The following is a 17924-nucleotide window of genomic DNA, read 5'->3' on the forward strand; positions in this document are numbered from 1 at the left end:
TCTTCCAGCTGCTTTTGTTAAAACGAATGTTGCTGATGTGAGAAAACGTTTTTTTTTTTTGAGCTGGTGAACCAAGTTTCTCGGCGAATCAAGAATCAGTGCAATAACTCCTCCACTAGAGGGCGCCCATCCTATGTAAACGACTTTGTTTTAGTTTTTGGTGCCACGGAAGTCCTGTGTGTCGTGGAGTCAAAGATTGTTAAGGCGGAGCGGAGTCTGGTAAGTTTTAAAGGTGATTTATATGTTGTGAGTAGGCCTAATGAAAGACTAAGGAACTCTTACTGTATACTGTTGTTTAAAATACCAGGTAAAATGTTTTCCCCCCGTGGTTGTCAATCACAAACTGCCAGGCATGGCACTCTTATTCCGGTTAGGTTAGCTCAACTGTATAACGTTAACTCAACACTCTTAATACAACAGCACACATTGGCTACATCAAGCCAAATAGTTGATTTAATGCTCAAAAACCCAAACTGCATCGAAAACGTCCTTGGAGGTAACGATAAGGAGTTTATTTAACTGCCCCTCAGATCTGTTGCGTGTTAACTGTTGTAAAGTTAACGTTAGGCCTGAGGACTCACCAGTCAATGGAGGAAGCGTCAGAAAGTTAGTTGGGCCTTCTTCAGTAGTATTTACGCCTGTGTGGACAGAAACCAGACACTAATAACACGAATAACAAATGCAGAGATGATAAATGCCAGGTGCTAAGCTGAAAACGTTACTGCTTTACCTGTCCTATCACACACACACACACACACACACACACAGACAAACAGATAAAACTAGGCCTATACGAAATAATGAGTTGTCACTTACAGACACAAGTTTCCTTGTAAAAGATCTACCAAGAAAAACAAATGAAGAAGTCATGAATAGTTAGATGAGTGAATGCTTGTTTTGTGTTTTGTGCATTGAAATATAGCCTAGATTAAAAGAAATAGATAACTCACTTTTTGCTCTGGACACTCAGCAAGAATATATATTGAGGCAGGGCACGTGTTCGTAGTGAGCTGCTCCACTGAGGCAAATTTCACTGGATGTGTTGAGTTTGACATAAGGCCAGATTCATATTCAGCCCTCCCAATTCCCTTAAGAATCAGGAGACAAGTCGAGAGACAGACACTAGATTAGGCTTTTCTCTCTGCCGTGTGTGGGCGTATGTGTGGGTAAGACTTAAACATCAGTATTATGTGTGGTCTGCTGGAATGGAAACTGGTGTGGAAAGATGTATGGAAACTGATATGTGTATGGAAATGTTGCCTCAGTAAATAAACAATTTTAAACATTAAAACACTAACACAATCAGACCCAACAGATATTTACATCAGTGACGATCTGCCCCTCACAGAGGGGGTTCTGTAGTGTTGCAGAGATATGGGGGGGAATGGTGAAGTTGTAGGACCCATCCGGCTGGACTCTCCCCTCACACACAGAGGTCAGACAAAGGACAGGAAGTCCACAGATGGCCACCAACACCAACACTGTGAACGATGTGAGACACACAAACAGTGTTGATGAGTTCAAAAGTGTTCATATTGGCAAACATGAAGTATTGAGAACTGTCATGTAATCTGGAGGATGTTGAGCGATATCTTTCCTTAGAGCACAACGTAGTTCTTTTACCTTAAAATAATGACTTCAAACTAATTTTGAAGCAACAATGACATAAAAGCAGAATGGAGTCTCTCACATTGCCTCTGACAGTTGGCATTTTGTGTCAGTTCAAATTGGTCACTCCTCTTAGTGCTAAATGGGTATCTAGTTGAGAAGTGATGAAAATGGGAATTCCTACATTGTGGCACTATGCAAGTGCACTCACACCACACCCCAAGGTGTATTAGCCTAACTCTTCTGTTTGCATTCCATAATGAAAGCACATTTTTGTGATCCAGTGACATAATGCATACATACCCCATTTTAATTTCCCCAGGCAAATTGATTAATTCAAATATAACATCATCACGTTGTCTCATACAGTTAGTGTCAGTACAGTTTTGTACATACAGTATGATTCACAGTGGCTTATTCATACTTTATTGTCCTGGTTAACTTTCACTGAAACCAAAACAAAAGACAGTACAAAACTAGGTCCTTAAAGGAACACGCCGACTCTTTGGGACTAAGAGAAGATAATATGGTGAATAAGCTAAAGTCCCAAAAAGTTGCCGTGTTCCTTTAAGTCAGTAAAAAGGCTGACTATCTACAACAGCTCCTGTGTGGTTTGGACACACTGATTATGGCCCCTAATGTTTATAAGTACCTCTCAGCAAAGAAGAGTGAGATAACTTAGGCCTCAGTAGATGTCAGATATGGTAACCACATATTCAAAACCTCAGACTGAGATCTTATCTGCTGAATGCTGAATCCTTTTTTACATTACAACAGATAACATTTAACTCATAACAGACAATGTACAAAATAGCAATAACAGTTGCCGGTGTACAGCCTACTACAAATAATTAGTCTATGCACAAGTGTGTTTTGCCTACCTGTGCGCTGCTTGTAGATCACGACCATCTTCAATACCTCTTGGTGTGTTTATTTATCCTGAGAAAAACTCAAGAGATGAGTCAGGGAAACTTGCTTTCAGGCAATGAGCCGCTCAGGAAGTGAACTCTACACATGGGTGCAATGTGGTGACACAACTACGCAACTTTACGTGACTCAACAAAGCAGCTCCTCCTTTTTTGTAGGAGAAATGAAATGGTTTTGAGTTCTTCAAAGAAAGTTTTTTTTCTCAACAAAGCAACAAAAAGTAAAAGAAAAGAAGGAAGTACAGAAGTCAGTCGATAAGATAGACGTAGATAAAGCATTAGTAAAGAACCACTAAAAATGGCGAATGGCCCTGGCTTGATGCACTGTCTACTGTGTTCTGAAGAGCAGGCTACAATGAGCAGTATGGAGCACAGACAAGTACAAGTACAAGTACTCACACATCACATCTGCAATGCAAATCCCATCTGCAATGCACACTATCTTTGTCTTACCTTTGCAGCTGGTTCTGTGCCACAACAACTCCAGAGTATATCTAAAGTAAGAGACTAAACTAAAAGACACCTTGCACACCCACACACACAACCCACACAGACACACCCTGGATGTAGAAGAGATCAAGCCCAAGAATTAATATTATCTGCACTGCAAGCTGGGGTAAATCTGAATTATATAAATAATTGTACACAACCAAAGCTATACTGTAAATCTCAAAATCTGCCAAATGCACAATGTAAAAGGAACTGGTTTCTCCTCTACTTGTAGTGGTTATGAGGATCACTCAGAAATCCAGACTAACTGAGATTACAGTTGGACTACAGTAATGTGACAATCTGTCAGGATGTGGTGGAGGACACTGATGACTTATCAGAGGGGAAGTACCACCAGTGCAGTGCATAGTCATGTTGAAACCATGGTATGTGGATTGTACTTCAAATAATGATTATCACCTGATAAATCACATAGGTGGTCATATGTGACAGAACAGAATGGGGCAGGACAGCTTTTTAGCCTTGTGCAAATGTGCAAATCCTCTTGTAGACACGTACTGTAGTTGAGTGTGTGAATGACTTCCCCGACTGGCCCCGGGGATATGGCTGGCTATGAAGGTGTATGAAGATGTTATCTCTTGTTACAATCATAATAACATATGCTAGCTGGGCCCGCTTTGGTTCACCTTTGACCGCGGCACACGCAAGAGCAGCTAAGCGGCAAAATGCCAATGCGGCGGACCAGTTCTTGTGCGCGCAAGGCAGTGCAGGTCTTTGTTGATTTGCTTGGAGCCATACAGCTGCTTGGTAGTGTTTTTTTGCCGGGTATTTAATTAGGTTATTTTTTCAAGACCCAATGTGGCCCTTGACTCCCCCTTGACATAGACCATTATTCCCAAGAAACATCCAAAACAATAGCAAAGTCAATACAGAGTTGAAAGAAGCTGAACCTAGTCTTACCAAACCCCATCTGTTCTGTTGTGTTTGACAAGACTAGATAGGCCTGCAATCCATGTTTTAAATAGACCATTATGTTACACACTCACATTACAATATACACTGTATGCCACCCATTTTGGGCCGTTAGTCCAAATCTTTGCATGGCAACATTCCAAACTGAAGTCTTCACTGCAAACTGCCAAAGAATGTGATCGAGGCCGTTTGCCAAGGAAAAATACCCCTGTACCTGTCTCACACGCATCTCATAACCTCAGGCCATTAGTTGTTACCATGGTATTACCAGGGCTGTAGGGAGAGGCTGCGATCACACAGTACAGATTGCTGGAGGGTACAGAAAAGAACTTATACAAACAGGGTGCCTGGGTGAACTCAGATGAACCTGTTACAGGCTTTGCCCATCCTCTCAGGTTACATGAGAGCTGACTCAAGTTCCTTACGGCACACTCTCACTATAGCAAACAAATGTTTCAACAAACCGCATAGGAAACCGCAAACCTCTTGTCTCATTCTGTCCTCTGTGTCACACTGGAATTGATAACAGGATTTGACGTGTGATTTTTACCTGAATTACAGTTCATGCTTTCAGCTTGACTAATGTGTGGTTTGATTAGTCAGTTAACAGTTGATGGCCTCTGTCTGATGTGGTTTGCTGTAGGCTACTGCCACTATAAACTGTTCAGTTCTCTACAGAGGACTCCTTTACGCACTGAGACAGTGGTCTCTATTGTAAACAATACATGCTGTGAGTTTTCGACTCTGCAGATAAAGGTTGTCAAACTTGTTTAGAGTCAACCTGAGAGAATTTGCAAAATATCTAAACAAAAATGGTTTTGATACTAGATGTATTCTTGATTGGTTTGACAAATAAATCAAAAGTATCTCTAGCAAATACAATAAAAAGGCAACACATCTCTTCAATGCATATTACATTACATTTGACTGACACATTTTTGACCAAAGCATATACAATAGGTAAGACTTCTACAGCTAAAGGAAGGATTAAGTACCTAGGATGCTATATAAGCCCTGATAAAACAATGCTGTATAAGGATAACTATGTTGCTCTAATTAAAGATCTTAAAATAAATTTGGATAAGTTGGCAAATATGCCAATAAACCTAATCGGTAGAATAAATTTGATTAAATTGATATGGTTACCCAAATTTTTGTTTACCTTCCAGACAGTATCAGTGATACCACCAAATAACTTTTTTAAGATGGTTAACAGACTGTTTAGCTCGTTTATTTGGTCAAACAAATCCCACCGATTAAGTTGCAAACTTCTTCAGAACTCTAGAAGTGAGGGAGGCCTTAATTTCCCAAACATTGAACTGTATTACTACTCAGCCCACACAATGTACAACCTACACAATGTATTTTGCAGAAAACAGATAATCTGAAGTATCCAATAGGATGGCAGATTCTTTTTTCCTCCTTGGTTTATAAGAAAATCATTTTGAAACATTGGAAAGACACACAGGCCCCATCCATGCAGGCATGGCAGGGATTGATGCAATATTATTTAAGTATAGAAAAAGCAATGTGTGAGGACAGAAATAAAATAGAACAATTTAATAGAGTATGGCAGGACATTTATGAATCTTTATAATCAAATGTTGGGCAAGTTATAAAGACTACACGGGAGAACCTCATGGAGAACAATGTGTGAGTGTAGGGTTGTTAGTGCGACCAGGTGTGTGTAGGTGTGTGTATGTGGGTGAGTGTGTGTGTATGTGTGTGTGTGTGTGTGTGTGTGTGTGTGGGTGTGGGTGTGTCTATGTGTGCTAGGGCATCCAGCAGGTATGTCTGGAGTAAGTATGGGTATGGGTGTCCTATGTATATATGGATGTAAGTATGAGTAACAGAATACCATGCCTGAGTAAGTAGGACTGTAAATTGATAAAGGTTAATATGTCTGTACTGGTATAAGCAGTTTCTGTTACATGTACGAAATCAAATAAATATAATTATAAAAAAAGACTTCTACAGCTATGCTTGCTTGGTTGGTTGGTATGATTGCTGATTGAGATAGGCCTATATTGTCTGTACCCAATGGGACAGGTATTGAACAGACATTCAAGCTCTCCAGCAATATTTATGAATTAAAGAACGAGTATACTGTAGGAATGTTCTGATAGAGGCACTTTAATTGCTGAGGACATCACCACCTCACCTGAGTTCCCACATTCTACGCTGTTTGAACCACACATCTGTGTTGCCTTATGGCGCTACCATTACATCACTTAATCACACCACAACAGACTAGCCAATCAGGTTGTTGATATTTTAGCTAAACAGCCAAGCAAGACGGCACACTGCTGCCAAAAAAAAAAAAAAAACAGAAACACACACACACGCACACCCACACTCACACATCCACATACACACACACAAACAGAAACACACAAACAGAAACACATACACGCACATAGACACACATGCACACACACATACACACACACAGACCCATACACACTCACAGACTCAGACATAAACACATAGCACACACACACAGATGAAAACCAACCTTCAAAACCCCCTAAAAGAATGTTGTCTTACAGAGATGGTGGCGTCCAGACCAAATCCTCTCCAAAGATCTCAGCAGTATTTATTCATCATTGCTGCCAACAAATGTGATCATGAGAAGTGACGTCTTCACGGGTGATCTCTGACTGAGCAGGTTCTTGTCTGCATAGTGCCTGACCCACATAAGCATAACACCCAGGGAAAGTACCCCAATGCAGGCTAGGTTAAACGAGGATGACAGAGCATCGGGCAACCCTGCCACCCACACAAATGGTGTTGAGATTATCTGTGTTCCGTTTGTTAGCTGGTTTGATCAGTTTGAGTCTAATGCCTAACCAAAGCTAGTTTTCTGATGAGGCAAAATCTATTCGCTAATTTAATACTGTGTGTAAGATCCTAAATGTTTTTTATTTAAATAAATCATTTTAAAATCATGTTATATACGTCATGTTGCAGATGTTGCCTAGCTGCATACATTTTGCCATTTGGGATTCCGTATTTTTCCCATAATGCATTTACTCATCTTCATTTGCATGCAGCTGAGAAGTCACATACACTAGGCTACAACATGGCTAAAGCAGTCACCCTTTGGGGGTGAATAAAGTCTATCTATCCCTCTCTCAATCTATCTATTTATCTGTCTCTTTGCAGAGGCAATGTTTGTGAGGCCTCATCGAACACTTCCTGTCTGTGTGGTGAGTCACAACATCCTGTCAGGCCCCTGTCCTGACATCTTATAAACATCAGCTTTCATGTTAGAAGTGAATTCTGTACATGTACTTAGAAAGAAACTTTTACCCTCTTTAGTTTTTGCGTGAGGAATCCTATGAGGAATTAAACATCACTGTGTATATTTGAAATTTAAATTACAAAATTGGAAAGGGCGAAGGTTATTCCAACATTGTTGGCTGCTGGCTGCTAATTAACTGGCTTAGTTTTAGGCATTAGGCTGAAGAGACCACCATGTGTGGAGTTCACAGGTTGTGAAGGTATTGGTTACTGTATCTCTGTATCACTTTGGTTTGATTTGATTTTTGATTTTCAATCACGTTTTTCTAAAGTACTTAACCTTGTTAATGCTCGGGTAATGAGGTGTTTCCCCAGAAACAGGGCCCAAGGTCCATCCTTACTTAGATGCAATCATCTCACATTTTTAAGAGTCACTTCCTGGCCTGTATGGGGTTGTTTTTATATTGTGGTGATTGACCCATCTCAAACCTTTATCTTTAATGATGTTTAATAAATATTTATTCTAGCCTCTTATCCCTCTTTTGTTGCTATGGGCTTGCTGTAGGTTCATCTCCACAATATTGCTTTTTGCTTGCGGACACTTTCTTACCCCTCACTCCCAGGAGTCCCAGGATTTAAAATGTCCGAAAGGACTCTTGTCTCATGAGCATTAAGTGGATTAAGTGTATGGCTGCTCAATTGGAATAAGAAAGTAATACACCACCCCTTTCATTCCAATTGAAATTCTAGGCGGATTGGCAGATGTATTCCAATCGAGGTGTTTATGTGGTTCATGTGTTTTCCAATTAAGCCATTATTCCAGTTCTAATGAAATATGTCCATGTAAACCCACCTACTGGGTCTGCTCTAGCCTGTTAACATGGTGCAGAAATGATCCATGTAAACACACCTACTGTGGTGCTCTAACCTGTTAACATGGTGCAGAAATGATCCATGTAAACCCACCTACTGTGGTGCTCTAACCTGTTAACGTGGTGCAGAAATGATCCATGCAAACCCACCTACTGTGGTGCTCTAACCTGTTAACATGGTGCAGAAATGATCCATGTAAACCCACCTACTGTGGTGCTCTAACCTGTTTACATGGTGCAGAAATTATCCATGTAAACCCACCTACTGGGGCTGCTCTAACCTGTTAACATGGTGCAGAAATTATCCATGTAAACCCACCTACTGTGGTGCTCTAACCTGTTAACATGGCGCAGAAATTATCCATGTAAACCCACCTACTGTGGTGCTCTAACCTGTTAACATGGTGCAGAAATGATCCATGCAAACCCACCTACTGTGGTGCTCTAACCTGTTAACATGGTGCAGAAATGATCCATGTAAACCCACCTACTGTGGTGCTCTAACCTGTTAACATGGTGCAGAAATGAAAATCAACACACAACGGAGCCATTCTGCATTCCTGTGTGTTCAAGCCATCAGTCAGGGAAAAGTCAGTGAATTTGACACTTGACTTAGAGTGGGAATCCTGTGTCAAAATTCTGTATCAGATACTGTGGAAGTGTGGAAGAGAGGCGAATGAGCGGTGTCATTACACATGAGCTGATGCTGTGGTGGGTTTATGTAGAAGTCGTGTTGCTCTCTGGGTTCATACACCAATATAAACTACCCACAGCACTAACATGCAACAAGGTCATGGGGTAAACCACTGCTTGCCACAACTAAACAAGTGTGGTGAATCAGAGTAACTGCACATCACAGTGTAATCTTTATGTCAATCCGATATATTCTGCACAGAGCTCTACACTAACATTTTTTTTCAGGAGCACTTGTGCGCCCAAGTTAAAAAATTTAGGACCACAGACAAAAATTTGGGCGCACAGTCAGTTCTGTACTTAACTTACACATAATAACATTATACTGCAGCTAACAGTTAAACATGCCAGTGCACCAATTGCGAATATTAAGAATGACTGACAACATTTAGGCTACAGGAAAAAGGATTTTAAAGATCAGTGCCTACTTTATATTCAGTCTGTTCTATTTTCCTACATTTTGTTAATGTAAAATAATATAATACATTGCCATATTTGCATTTAGCCTGTTTATTAAGTATCCTGCCAAATGTAGGCTAATTTATTTATTTGTGAATCCATCTATAGCTAATCCAAATATGCCCATGGGGACCTATCTGACAGCATACTGCCTAATACTACTACATTTTCTCTTCCACAAAACCCAACATAGGCTAATCAAGGATATATGTTTTATACTTAGTTATGTTTTATAATTAGTTTTTATTTGAAATATCTGCATTGATGGGGGCAGTAGGCAAACGTTAGGCCTACTTTCGTTTTGCACTTCAGCTTGTAATCGGTGTAAACAAACAAGCATGCGTGGAAGCCTGGAGTTGTCAGTAGCGTTCTACCTTTGAATAAAATGGGAGTATTACGGGAGGCTACTTTTGTGCCGGTTCGCTACAGCTATATTTTACGGAGCCCTAGAGGTGTCATCGCAAAATGTTTTGCATGTTGAGAGAATGTGCGCTCGTTTTACTACATTGTGCGCTCGTTTAACTAAATTGTGCTCTCGTTTAACTGTATTGTTCACTTGTTTTACTAAATCGTACGCTCGTTTTACTAAATTGTGCGCTCGGTTTACTAAATCGTGTGCACAATTTACTATATTGTGCTCTCGTTTTAATATAGTGTGAGCTCATTTTACTAAATTGAGCTCTCATTTTAAGCATAGTAAAACGAGGGCACAATTTATAAAACGAGTGCACTATTTACTAAAACGAGCGCACGATTTACTAAAACGAGGGCACGATTTATTAAAACTAGAGCACAATTTGTGAACATGGTTATAGAACATTGTGTGCACAATCTACTTAAACGTGGCCACAATTTGTAAAACGTGCACTCAATATTGTCTTGACACATGTAAACATGAGCACGTTATAGTATATTCGAGATCTCGATCTACGAAAACGCACCCACGAATAATTAAAACGTGGGCTCTAAGAAATTAAATTGTGTGCACAAAAACGTAGTGTGGTGTCAAGGGGTATCCCCGGGAATGACATCGGGAGGTGTGCCGCTTGTAGTGACGTAGAGGGAATCTCATTGATTGCAGTGCACCTGGATATAGCCCCGTTAGGTAGGCTGTAGGTGGGAGAGCAGATGATTGTGTGTGTTTGCACAGGCCCCTTGCCATCATCGTCCAGCTGAATGTTTGCCGAAGTTTTGAGTGTTTGTTGAGGTCCAAGTGTATGCAGAGCTGTGGTGTTTATCGCGAACGGTGTGAGCTGGGCTACATAGCCCAGCTCACACCGTGAATTTCCCCTGGAGGATCAATTCACTCCTTGAATTTCCCCTGGAGGATCAATAAAGTATCTATCTATCTAGCCTGAGAAGCTGAGCATCGTGTAGCCTACGCCACTGTTTATGTCTCCCGTTTCATAGTCCGTATCAAAGCTTACCTCGTTGTGTGCATCATATATTGGTGTGCGGGTGGGTTATATGGTGAGGCCCATCGGGCACTAGAGGGAACCTTATTGTATTGGGTGGGTATTAGGCTACCACTAATACGCAGTAGCCTATTTGTACCAACAGTAGGTCTACGTGTTGTAATTGTTTGGGAGCTTGTCGCTGTGATGTGCTTCGATTGCTTTCTAGACCTCACAGTTAACGTAGGCTTTAGTCAACAATCCAGGAGGTAGTGGAAACCGATCATTACAACAGAGCCCGAGTAGCCTATGTAGCCTAGTAGAATTTCCCCATTATGGGTCTCCATAGCTGGCGGTTGACACCACAGGTGCCCCTGCTACAAAGAGTAGAAGTCCGCTATAAACCATCCTGACCACCTAAAGGCTTTAGTTAGCTGCCTACGGTTATCATCACATTACCAATATGAACTGTTACAGACAGCTGTAGGCCTAGTCCATGCCAAGGTAACACGAAGTTGCCACCACAGCACAGCGAGCGGTGAGAAAATGTCGGGAATTACTAAATGTGAGCACGAAATACATATTTTGAGAGCTCAATTTAGGCCTAAATATGTTTTTGCACTCGCACGGCATCATTTTTACTCGCATGTGCGAGTGAAATGGGTGCACTGTAGAGCCCTGCTGCACTTCTTAAACTGTGCAGTAGTTTGTTTGTCTATGGCTTGATATTAGAAATGAAATAGTTTTGAGTACTTCCCTGTTATTTGGCATTTAACAGTATGAGTTGTTTTGTTTCCTGTGATGATGATTTCAGGAAGTGCCAACCATTCTTAAACCTGTTGTCTAAGGAAGTCGGAGGTGGGTCAGCTCTCGTGATCTTCAAAGAAAGTTTTTTTCTCAACAAAGCGACAAAAAGAAAAGAAGGAAGTAGAGTTAGTCAAGTTAGTCGATAGATGTAGATAAAGCATTAGTAAAGAACCACTAAACATGGCGAATGGCCCTGGCATGATGCGCTGTCTACTGTGTTCTGAAGAGCAGGCTACAATGAGCAGTATGGAGCACAGACAAAGATAATGTGCATTGTACAAGTACTCACACATCCACACACACAACCCACACAGACACACCCTGGATGTAGAAGAGACCAAGCCCAAAAATGAGTGTGAAGAAGGCCATCACATGTCACGAGTGTCTCATGGTTGCCATGGTTTACACTTCACTTCAGGCTATATTTAGTAGTGGAGGCAGGAAGCTCCCCTATTCCCACAGCCCTGCGTACCAACACACACATGCCCAGGGCAGAAGAGACCAAGCCCAAGAATGAATGTTATAAGCACTGCACTGCTGGTAACCCCCCACCCCCCTCCTTGTGTTTTTGCCTTGGTTGCCATGGTTTACCTCTCACAATATACAAACACATGCAGTGTTAGATTGCAAGATAGGAAAAACTCATGTGCTCCTCCATGAGCTGAGTAAATTCAAAACCCAAATCCACTGGTGTGGGCCAGAGGAGGATTCACAGTCTGAATTAGACAAATAACTGTACACAACCAAAGCTATACTGTAAATCTCAAAATCTGCCAAATGCACACATGTAAAAGGAACTGGTTTTTCCTCTACTCATAGTGGTTATGAGAATCACTCAGAAATCCAAACTAACTGAGATTACAGTTGGTCTTAATGTGAAAATCTGTTAATTGTATTGTAGTGGAGGACACTGAAGAAAACTTGCTGAAGACTTATCAGAGAGGAAGTATCACATATGATTTAAGAAGTCCTTCAGAAAAGACATAGTCATGTTGAAACCATGGTACGTGGATTGTACTTCAAATAATGATTAATCACCTGATAAATCACATAGGAGGTCATATGTGACAGAACAGAATGGGGCAGGACAGCTTTTTAAGCCTTGTGCAAATGTGCAAATCCTCTTGTAGACACGTACTGTAGTTGAGTGTGTGAATGACTTGAGGCCTGTGGCCCTGATCTTGGACACTAATATTGGGCCTGTATTATGAGTTTAGCTCCAATGCAGATAGTCCTGTAATCATGCGTTTATTTGTGGGATTGTGCGCTGAAGGAAACAAGTTATAGTATTTTTGCATGTTTGTAACAGTAGAGGGCACTGGAGTAGCAACCATGTATACGAGGGCACGACTGAGGGTTTAAAAACTAAGAGAATATATATATATATATATATATATATATATATATACAACCCCAAAACAGAAAAAGTTGGGACGTTGTGTAAAATGCAAATAAAAACAGAATGTCGTATTATACAAGTCTTGTAAACCCATATTTAGCAGCAAAAAGGACATAGACAACATATCAAATGTTGAAAATGTGGACTATTTCATGGAAAGTATATGTTAATTGTGAAATTGATGCCAGCAGCATGTTTAAAAAAAAATACCACTGTGCTGCTTCACCTCTTCATTTAACACCATTCTGTAAATGTTTAGGAACTGAGGAGACCATTTGCTATAGTTTTGATAATGAAATGTTGTACCATTACTCCCCAATATAGGATTTCAGTTGCTCAACAGTATGGGGTATTCTTAGTCATCCTTTCCATTCCATTATGCACCTAATTTGACAAATCTGGACTGCAGACAGGCCATCTTAGCACCTGGACTCTTCCTCTATGGAGTAATATTACTATTATATAAAACTATTTAAATATGTGCAGAATTCATTTTGCCATTGTTTTCCTGAAGTATTCAAGGTCGTCCCTGGAAAAAAACATTGCCTGGATGGCAGTATATGTTGCTCATAACCTGTATACATCATTCAGAATTGATTGTGCTTTTGCCAAATGTGCAAGATGCCCATCCTGTAGGCATTAATGCTCCTCCACACAGTCATAGATGTTGGGTTTCGAACTGAGCACTAAGACAAGTTGGATAGGTTGGAGACTTGGATAGGCCCTCTCCTCTTTAGCCCAGATGAGTCCATGATTTCCAAAAAGAATGGCAAACTTTGATTGGTCTAACCACAGGACCTTTTTCCACGTTACCTCAGTCCATTTTAAACAAGCTCAGGCCCAGATAAGAGGGTGGTATTTTCTGTATCATGTCTCAATACAATTTTAGCTGTTACAGTTTTGGTTGCAGTTTTTGAATTGAGTATCAAACTGGGCACATAGACAATGGTTATCAGAGGTTTTCCTGAGCCCATACAATGACAGGTCTGGAAACAGGTCTGATGCAGTGCCATCTGAGGTCCAAAAGACCACGGCCATCCAATTTGTTTTTCAGCTATTTCCCTTATTTGGAAGATTTCTCTGCATTCTCTGAATGTTTTAATACGAGAATTTACCATGACGTCACAATACCAATATACATTTTTCTGGGTGGCAAAAGCTGAAGCATTCTCCATTGGCACTAACTAGTAAACAACCCCTTCCATGTCATTTGACCAGGGCAGAACGATCAAGAAAACAGAGTAAATGGCTTGAATGAATGATTTTCGTCTTGCGGGGTGCTACGGGACTCCTCATTGATATTAATACGGTTATGGGAAGTCTCATTAATATGCAATGAGTCATACGTGTCTCTAGCCATGATGCGTCCACTCTACCCCGTAATTTGAACGAAGTGAAGTTTCAGTCGAAATCAAAGGCGAATGATGAAAATGCTACGTGAGGTAAATTGCTTGGGGAACCCGCCGTCGGCCGTAGCCTGAACCTAATACATTTCAACAGGTAGGCTAAGTTAATTCAAAAACAGACGTGGTGGATATTCAGACATAGTTATAACATGAGAGACTGGCCGGTTGCACAAAACACCTTGTTCAGGTTCCCTTAAAATCTGATTTAATCGGCTGCACAAACACATTTAAGTATTCTACTTCAGTTTCCTTATCATTTTCCCTCAAGTATTTAAGGTTTTCTCCTTTTCTTATCTTATAAGAAATTCCGTTGCACAAACGACCTTATAGCAGCCTAAATAACCACACGAGGTTCGGTTCGCCAGGCAAAACGTAAAAAAAAAAGTTTTTTGGTGCCCTGATGACAGTCAGGATAATATCTAACAAGCTAGTATTGTTCAATTCATGTCTATATATGGCTTTACTGATGAATGGATAAATGTCACCGAAAATTATTAAGGTAAGATAAGATCATAAGCTTGGGTTGCAGACTACGGCATAACTTTAGAAAGCTAGTTACAACTATGTCCGTTGAACGTAGCCTACCAGTTGAGTTATTCATTGCTAACATTAGCTATTGATAGGCCTACAGTAGGTGCATTAATAACTATAGCTAACATAGCTAATTGCCGTGTTTGGCTGCCGCGTTTGCTGTCATCCGTCAAACTTGTCAAAGTTAGGCCTACTCAGATTTGTAATGCGTCATTCACTATCTGATTTTATTAACAATATGTGCACACAGCTTGCTATTATTTTGGACAGTCCCGTATTGACCAACATCTGCATCCTCAGAAAAGCAAGCACAAATTAGCAAACAAACAATCTCCGTGGTTGATACTAAAGGGACAAAACTTAAGGTGCTTTGTACGGCCCTAAGGAGATAGCAATAACGTTAAATGAAATGCATAGTAGCCTAGGCTAGCCTATATAGCCTAATGTGTAAATGAACCTCAGCCTGCCATTCAGTGGTTATTTTAGTGACTGTTGCTGTTTGACTTACAATCTGTTATGGTGTATTTCCCTGCTATCTAAATAAAAAGTCTATGATCGGGTTTTTGTTGCTCGGATCGGATACAGATGTAAGAAGTGGCTACTCCGCCACCAGCCAGTCTTGCCATCTCCTCTGCAGCATTACTTTTGACGCCGTCCACTAGCTTTAAACTTCACCCACAGGTTCCGCTGGATATTTTTTTTTCCTTTCTGAAGGACATCGATAAAAAACCTACACTTTTTGCTGTATATCTGGCGGCACAACCCCAAACACAACACGTTTTCGTTATTGTTTCAACTTTGATCAACAACAATGTTTTAACTATGTAAGGTCAGTGGAAGCCGCTTGCGTTCTGCCACCCGGAAGGATCTTGGAGCCTATTGTTTACAAACATTCTGAAATGCCGTATATATTATGTAGATGATGATGTCACAATTTCATGTTAAGAAGCATTAAAATGACATTGTTACATCATTTGTGCACACAGGTTTACTCAGAGTGAGGAATACCCCTACATCTTTACTTCTAAGAGACCCTGCCTCTCTGGGATGCTCTTTTTCATACCCAATCATGTTCCCAGTTCCCTAATTAGATGTGAAACATTCTTCCTTTTGTTTTCTTTATCAGTACACAACTTTTCCAGCATTTTGTTACCCCCGTCCCAACTTTTTTTGAAACATGTTGCTGGTATCAAATTCAAAGTGAACATATATTTTCCATGAAATAGTCAAATTTGTGATTTTCAACATTTGATATGTTGTCTGTGTCCTTTTTGCAAGTAAATATGAGTTTAAGAGATTTGCAGATTATTACATTCTGTTTTTATTCACATTTTACATGTCCCAACTTTTTCTGTTTTGGGGTTGTACATATATTCATCATTGTTTTAGGGGTCAGGTCATGTGATGTGGTCATTAAAAGCAAGATGATTTCAACAGCCTGGAATCCCTCAGTATGGCGGTCCATTTGGGAGTCATAGTTCCATGTGGTATTTAAAAAAGTAACATTGGGTCATGTAAGAGAAAAATATGCCTTGAAAATGTCTAGTAACATTTCATAAGAATTTAATCTGTCAAGTTGCCTGTCAGAGCTATGCAGCGGAATATGCGGAGGAATACCCACTGATTGATCGAATGTGAAGTCCCAGGTTGCAGATGTCAGTTTAATTACCTTCAAGTAGTTTGTATACATGTCTCTTTCACATCAGAGGGTGTAACAATGACATCATCTTTCCTGTGTTATTCTCCATACAGCTCTTCAACACATTTCTTAACCCATCCGGGGTCGACTACACACACACACACACTAGGAGCAGAGAGCTTACCAGTAGCACACACAAACTAGGAGCACACAGGAGCAGTAGCTCTAGACTGGGGCGGTACAGTTTCCCACAGGCATGTTGCCATGCCATGACAATGACAGCGCGTAACTCATCATGTTTTCTCCCTCTCTTAACAGTGACTCTCGTGGTGGACACGCAGTGGCAGAACTATCAACTCTCCACCTCCCTGAAGATACAGACGCACATCTCTGGCCAACAGCCAGTTCCATTTCTGTACTGATTCATGCAGTATTACCATGTGCTCCACGTCCTCTAAGCTCCACTGTCCACATACCCTTCTCTTTGTACTTTCTAGTAGTTTTACAATCTTGAATAAAAGCTGAGGAATTAAAACAATTCCACCACACTTCTGACAATCCGGTGCTTCATGGGAGAGGACTGATCCGAAGCACAGCAGATGTTGAATGTGCTTAGGTTTTATTTACTGCACCGTTCAGAAATAATGAGAAGACCAACTTCAACATCTGTGTGCTCCGGTGATCCCCTCCTTTTCAAAAGCTGAGGAATATTACACTTTTTTGATGGCTTCTCTTTAACCTATCAATGTTTGGACTTCTGTCTTTTAGAGAAAAGCACACTGAGTGAGGTAAGAAATGGCCCTATGATAAGGGCAGCCTGGAGCAAGAAAAGATGGTCACTGGTCTTGTGTGGTTATCTGTTCTGTTACTTCCCATTCTGGGTTATCCTCTGTTCTGTGTATTTAAATCCTGTGTCTGGTTTGTCCAGCTCCAAATGTGTCTGGAACCACCCCCAGAAACTTGTGCTCAGTGACAGGATAGATAGATAGATAGAGAGATAGATAGGTACTTTATTGACCCCCAGGAGAAATTCCAGGTCTCAGTAGCATACAGACATCACACACACATTCACTAACAGCAGAAACAACTAATTAAAAGTATGTAATATAAAAAACACAACCGAAAAACATTAGGCTGTCCTCTAATGGTAGTCGGAAAAAATATGTTTTCTCTCCTAAAATCAATAGACATCTCTTTTGTATTTTTTTTATTAAACCAACTAGTCCTATTAACTCCAACATGCCTCTCAGATGGCAGGCAACATAACCGGCTTTTCATTTGGTCTGCAGGTCTCCAAATCTGTCAAATGTACTTGAGTAAAAGATTCTGATTCTCAGTGCAGTTTAAAGAAAACCCACAGCTAGCCGAACAGCTTTTCTTCTTTTTTTCATGAACAGCTCAAGTCACACCTCAGTCACGTGTCTCATGAAAGCAGTATGCAAAATCTAGCGGGTTACCATGGTGCCCATATGACAATCAAGACGTTCCACAGCCATCACACACTCACACACAACACATCCAGTGT

At 40.6% G+C, this 17924-nt stretch overlaps 1 long non-coding RNA gene across 1 annotated transcript; it reads left to right on the forward strand.

Moving 5' to 3' along the window:
- The first annotated feature begins 149 nt into the window (after nt 1-149).
- LOC143118690 (uncharacterized) lies at nt 150-17381 on the forward strand. The gene is made up of 3 exons (XR_012986201.1): nt 150-219; nt 7122-7165; nt 16718-17381. It is a non-coding gene; the product is annotated as an uncharacterized LOC143118690 (long non-coding RNA).
- Nucleotides 17382-17924: the final 543 nt, after the last annotated feature.

This window comes from Alosa pseudoharengus, unplaced genomic scaffold (assembly GCF_046254945.1).
Source record: "Alosa pseudoharengus isolate Yale_2024_CS ecotype anadromous, Long Island Sound unplaced genomic scaffold, YU_APseudo_1.1 YU_APseudo_1.1_scf_12, whole genome shotgun sequence".
NCBI lineage: Eukaryota > Metazoa > Chordata > Actinopteri > Clupeiformes > Clupeidae > Alosa > Alosa pseudoharengus.